The sequence below is a fragment of the Silene latifolia genome, chromosome Y, assembly GCF_048544455.1.
Source record: "Silene latifolia isolate original U9 population chromosome Y, ASM4854445v1, whole genome shotgun sequence".
Lineage (NCBI taxonomy): Eukaryota > Viridiplantae > Streptophyta > Magnoliopsida > Caryophyllales > Caryophyllaceae > Silene > Silene latifolia.
Window position 1 is genome coordinate 254,091,420 of NC_133538.1, and position 6,366 is coordinate 254,097,785.

The 6,366-nt window shown below is 37.9% G+C and overlaps 1 non-coding gene across 1 annotated transcript; it reads right to left on the reverse strand.

Annotated features, from left to right (window-relative positions):
* Positions 1 to 3,645: 3,645 nt before the first annotated feature.
* Positions 3,646 to 3,752, reverse strand: LOC141634856 (small nucleolar RNA R71). Its single transcript, XR_012539574.1, has one exon. It is a non-coding gene; the product is annotated as a small nucleolar RNA R71 (small nucleolar RNA).
* Positions 3,753 to 6,366: the final 2,614 nt, after the last annotated feature.

Here is a 6,366-nt window from a genome sequence, read left to right on the forward strand (position 1 = left end):
AAGTGTCTTTTGGCAATTCAAGTGCTGTCTAGACAGAGAAATTCGATCGCCCATATATTGGTGTTCGATCTAGCAATCTAGAGGAAGACTTACTCGATCGACCATTGCTGGAGAAGAACAACTCGATCGAACAGACTTTAGTGTTCGAACGAACGTTTTGTGTGATGAAATAATTCGATCGAGTGATTTACTTAATCGATCGAATTTATGTTCTACGCAGTATGATGTTACGCCTTCTACGCCTATTGCGGAGGACAATAAGGAGGAACTTAAGAACCAATCTTATCCGATTAGAGTTCCTTTTCCTTGTCCCTTGCCGCCGCATAGCACATTTAAAGACCTTTTGCGGATTCTTGACATCGCTAAACCTTTCAATGAGCTAATTGCCCAGGTACCTTCTTACGCTTCTTTTATGAAGAAAATTTTATGGCATAAGAGAGATATTAATAATATTGAGATGGTGGCCTTGACTGAAGAGTGCAGCGCACTTCTTCAGAATAGGACCCCTCCTAAGCTTTCCTACCCGTGTAGTTTTTCTATACCATGTCATATAGGGATCCACCTGATCGACAATGCTTTATGTGACTTAGGTGCTAGTGTAATTGTCTTGCCTTTATCTATTGCTAAGAGATTAGGTTTGACCAAGTTTCAGTGTACTAGGATGACAGTTGAGATGGCCGACCGTTCTTTATTACAACCTTTAGGAGTTTTAGAAGATGTACCTGTTAGGATCGGGAGTTTCTTTATTCCCATCGACTTTGTTGTTTTAGACATACCCGAGGACACCCATACCCCTATTATCTTAGGAAGACCATTTTTGCACACTACTGGTGAAATTGTAGAGGTCGGGGCTAGGACACTTACCTTTCAAGTAGGAGGGGAGGACTTTGTTTTTACCCAGTCTAGTATACGCAGGGCACATATGCAAGTCATGCCCTGTAATGTTATCCCTTCTGAAGAACCCGATAGGGTTCCTTCTAATCCTTCTGTTGCATCACATATTGCTGTTAATTTGACACCTCCGCCCCAGTTTGGGAGCAAGTTGGAGGCATATCTCTTTGTTACTTCTTCTACAAGACTTGACAGCTTGAAAGACCAAGGAGGCGGGCATGGTACGTTGAATTTCGAGACTGGAACGGTAAGAATTGATGACCCGGGTGGAGGTTTGGACGAGGCTATGTCGTATAAGAAGAAAGCGCACGAGGAAGCCAAAGGTGGAGGCCATGACGTTGCGAAGAGTTGCCGTTCTTCAGTTGATACGATGGTGTGGAGGCATAATGTCAAGCTTGATGTGACCATAATTAGAGCATATTTAGTCCCCGAATTAGCCTTGTTCCCATGCTTTTTAGTGCATATTAGGGTCATTTATTGTCTTTAGTTCTTTGTTTTGCATATTCTTTGAGGTTTTGTGTCCTTGGTAGGAAAGGCGTGCAGACCTTGCATTTTCATGGCAAAACGAGACTAAATTGATTGAATTCAATGACCAAGAATCAAGGAGAGACAAGATTTGAAGGCCTTTGTACATACTATAGTAGATGGGCAATGATGAGAAAAGATCCTTGCATCCCTGAGGAAATCCCCAAGGATTTTATGAAGAAAAGGGAAGAAAAGAAGAAGAAATGTGAATGTCCAGCAATCCGTGCGGATTGTCCTGAAGACGCCCGTCCTCCACCTTCACAATCCGTGCGTCTTTACTCCAAGACGCCCGGGCAGCAACCCCAGAAGACGCCCGTCTTCTCCCCAAGACGCCCGGGCAGAGACCCTCGCATCCGGCCGTCCCGTGCTAAAGACGCACGGATTCCAAGGCAGCACAACTTTGTCTTCTTCAAGCTTCAAGAAAGATGCCCATCCTTCCAAAAATACCGGCGTTTCCTTTAGTAGGGACTTAATCGTCATTTAAGCACTTAGTTAACCCTAATTCCTACACCTAATCCCGACTATAAATACCCCATTAGTCTAATTAGAAAAGCATGTTCTTCTTAGCAATCTCTAGTGTAGTTAATATCAATTAAATCTCTCTTTAATTTTATAATCAACAATTAATAAAGTTTTAATACAAGTTTTATTTCCTTAATCTCTCTTTTGTTCATCCTTTATTTTGGGTAATTGAAGATTATTTGGGTTATTATTGGGAGATTGACAACCTCTCAATCAAGCATCAAGTACTTCTTTTATTCTTTTCTTTATTATTGGAATCATTAGTAGGTATAATTCTCTTAATCCTTTTTATTTATTGCTAATTACTTTCATTTATTCATCATGATTCACTTTGTTTGTATGATTGACAACCTTGCTAGCATGTTCAACATGATAATGAGTGAGTAGTTCCATAGCTAGGGTTAATGGGTAATTAGGGGAAACCAATATGGGGAATGATTCATGCTTAAATTAATATGCTTTCATGGTTTATTTGCTTGCTTGTTATGATCTCAACTCATGCACATGTTATGTTTGATGAAATGCGAGCCTATCAATCCTTGCATTTTTTACCCATCACCTATCTTTTCAATGAGACTTGTAAGACATAAACCAACTCGAGTCTCATTACACCATGCATGTTGTTGAGTAGGGAAGACTAAGTCGACTTGTAGGTGTTGTACAATCTAATCGATTCGGCTGGAGGACCCAAACTTTCCTAGGATTGTAAGATATAACCCAACTCAATCCATCACAACCATAATTGCTTGCTTATAATTTGAGAACATGTTTGTATGATCAATTGCCATGAATCCCCTATGACCCCAAGATACCCTAGGGCTTTTTATCAATTGTTTACAACCCTTTTTAATTCATCTTGCTTGTTTACTTTTATTGCTATTTAGTTTAGTGACCTTCTACATCAACCCAATTTGTGACACCCTTAAGACACCGCTAGTTGCAATAGAAATCTCATCTCAATTCCCGTCCCTTGGGATCAGACCTTTACTTGCCTCTTTACTAATTGTAGAGTTGTTTGAAGCTATAAATTGTGTTTTGGTCTAATGCTACTAACGACAAGTTACCGAAAAGATTTTAGTCCGACCAAAAATGCCGCCATTGCCGGGGACGGTGTTAACTTGATTTAGATTTTCTTATATTGTTATTAGTGTGTCTTTCTTTGCCTTGGGGAATTAAAACTCCTCAAGGTTTGTTCTAATTGTTTTCGAGTTGTTTGATATTTTGGATGTCTAGAAGGTCACAAGGTGACTTGGTACCTTTTGATCGTGAAATTGAAAGAACTTTGACAAGCAATAGAAGACTTGCTAGGACAAATTTGAGAGGTATTGGTGAGGTTGTAGATATTCAACCAACTATTGAGTTCATCAACCCTTTTGCAAGAGAAGGTGAGGAGAACCCAACACAAAATACAACACAAAATCAACCCACAATGCCTAAATTTTCATCACATTCCGTACCCACCGAGGAGAACCTACCCAATGGTACTCCCACACCACAACATCTAACCGGAAATTTTATTTCCAAATCCGCATTTCTCAAACCGGTGTAACTCAAGACCAAATTCGATGGGTCTTATTTCCTTTTTCTCTAATTGGCACCGCGAAACAATGGTTGAAGGGCCTCGATAAAGCCACTCTCGGAATTGATTCTTGGAAAAAGTTGGCTCTAGCTTTCTACAAAAAGTTCTATCCACCGGAAAAGACTAACATGCTAAGAGCTCAAATTACGGGTTTTAAGCAAAGGGATGAAGAATCTTTGTATGAAGATTGGGAGCGGTTCAAAGGAATTTGTCGCTCATGTCCTCACCATGGACTTAGCGAGTGGTTCTTGGTACAACATATTTGGAACGGTCTATATGAAGATTCAAGGAACATTCTCAACATGGGATCAAATGGAATGTTCACCGAAGTTGATGCCAATCAAACTTGGAACAAAATTGAGGAAATGACGGTCCATAACTCACAATATAGTAGACCTCGCAAGGCTACTAGAGGAGGAAAGCATGAAGTGGACAACGTTACTCAATTGGGTGCTCAACTTAGTGCTCACATTGATACCATCAATTTGAACTTTGAAAAGGCTATGGCTAGACTTGAAGAAGCCTCAAAATCACCAAAACATCATGTTAATGCCGTGACGGCATCTTCATCAATCCCTAGTGGGATATGTGAGAATTGTGGAACTTTGGGACATGACCAAAGTGAATGCAGGGGAACAAATGAACAAGTGAATGCTTTCCAAGCATACAAGAGTGGTACCCCTTATTCCAACTATTACAATGAAAACACCAAATTCCATCCAAATCTCTCATACAAAAGCCAAAATGTTCAAAACCCTCAAACAACATACACCCCACCTCCCATGAGAAACCAAAATTAAAGACCCTTTTACAACCAAAACCAAGGTTACCAAAATCAATCTCCATACAATCAACAAAATGACCAAGGTTTTGATGTTCAAAAAGCGGTCCTTCAAATGCAAAAGAATCAACAAGAATTTTTCACTCAAATGCAAAAGGATAGTCAAGCAAAGGAAACCACCATCAACAACATCCTAGCTCACACCAAAATGTTGGAAACCCAATTGACTCAACTAGCATCTTCAAGCTCACAAAGACAAAAGGGGAAATTACCACCTCAATGTAATCCCCCAAGACATGAAAAGGTTAGTGCCATTCACTTGAGAAGTGGTACAAGGTATGAAGCACCGAAGAAGCAAGTTGAGGATGAAGTTGTGGAAGCTAGTGACAAGGAAGAAATTGTGCAAAACTCCATGGATGGAGAACCATCAAAAGAAGAAATCTCAAAGAAAAATGAAGACAAGGTCAAGGAGAAGGAACCCATTGTGATTAGACTTCCTTTTCCAAGTCGTCAAGCCAAGCCCAAATTTGATGACCAACTTGGAAAATTTATGGAAATTGTGAAGAATTAGAAAGTCTCAATTCCTTTCACGTAATTAATCAATCACGTGCCGGCCTATGCGAAATACATGAAAGACATCCTCACAAAGAATAAGTCGATCCGGAAGCTTGAGACTATCGCCTTCACTGTTGGAATATGTGTCCTCCGACAATAATGCGATCACGACTGTTGATCATGATGATCACATGTTTAAGTCTCATTATAAAGAGTACAATTGGGAAGTAATATTGTTACTGTCAACTGGTCAACATATATCGGTAATGATTGGCTGACTAGAGTTTGACATTACTGTCGTGTGACGGTGGTGATCAGTTGACCCCCTAGGTCATACCTATAGGGCAATACTCTTAATTGATCATTTAATTAATCGTATAATGTTACGAGTTAATTAAATTACTTGAAAAATTGACGGACGATTTTGGAAGTAAAATTTACGTATCAAATTGAAATGTGATTAAATGAGATACGGTCTGAGTAATCGAATTGTATCATTACTCGGATGAAATTATTGTTTACAGAAACAATTAAATTTGAATGAATTATTATAAATACGATTTATAAATTGGTAAAATATTTTGGCACAAGTAATTATGAAATTACTAAGTCGATTTTTGTATGTGACGTATTTTTATCAATACGTTGATTTTTAACATGTTAAAAATTACATAACAAATTTATGTCACATATGACATGTGACATATTGACATTTGACAAAAATAATATGGATCTCATATTATCATATGTGCCAAAAATGGGAGGTTGTTTAAACAAATATTGTGTTTGTTTAAGTTAGTGGTAAGCATAATGATAATTACTCTAATATAGGCATGCATACCTAGTGCCTTCAATGTAAGAGCACAAAGGCCATGCATAGGCCATTTCCCTCCACCCTACCCGGTTCTCCCTAGGAAAGAACAAGGAGTTCTTTTGCTTATTATCTTTATCATTCACCATATGTAGTGTGTGGTTAGATAATTATTCATTCTTACTTGATAATATAATTTTTAGAGAGATAAAAATTACATCCTTCCTCATCTATTCTCCTACCCGGTTTTAGGAGCAAAGCCAAAATATTTTTGGTTAAATTTTTCACAAGATTAATATTATACTAGATCTTATAATATTAATTAGATTAAGAGTTAAGCTTTGGGTATAAATCCTAAGGAGAGATCCTACACTTGGATCTTGTTCTTCCATTAAAGGAAAGCTCAAGAAAAAAAGAAAAGGAGATTTCTTTTGTGCCCATTTGAACTGTAAATTCAATGTAAGGATATGATTTCTTCTCTATTTCATTATATTGTTTGCATGCATAAAATCCGTTTTAATTTTATGACAAATTAATTTATAACATATATGATTCTGTTAGTATGTATATGAATCTACATTTCTTTCAATCGGTAGCATGAGCCACGGTTGTTTGCATGCAAATTGGTTAAAAGTTTTTCCGAGTTTTAAGAATAACAAATAAAACTTGTAAAATTTGTGTTATTATGATATATCACGAAAT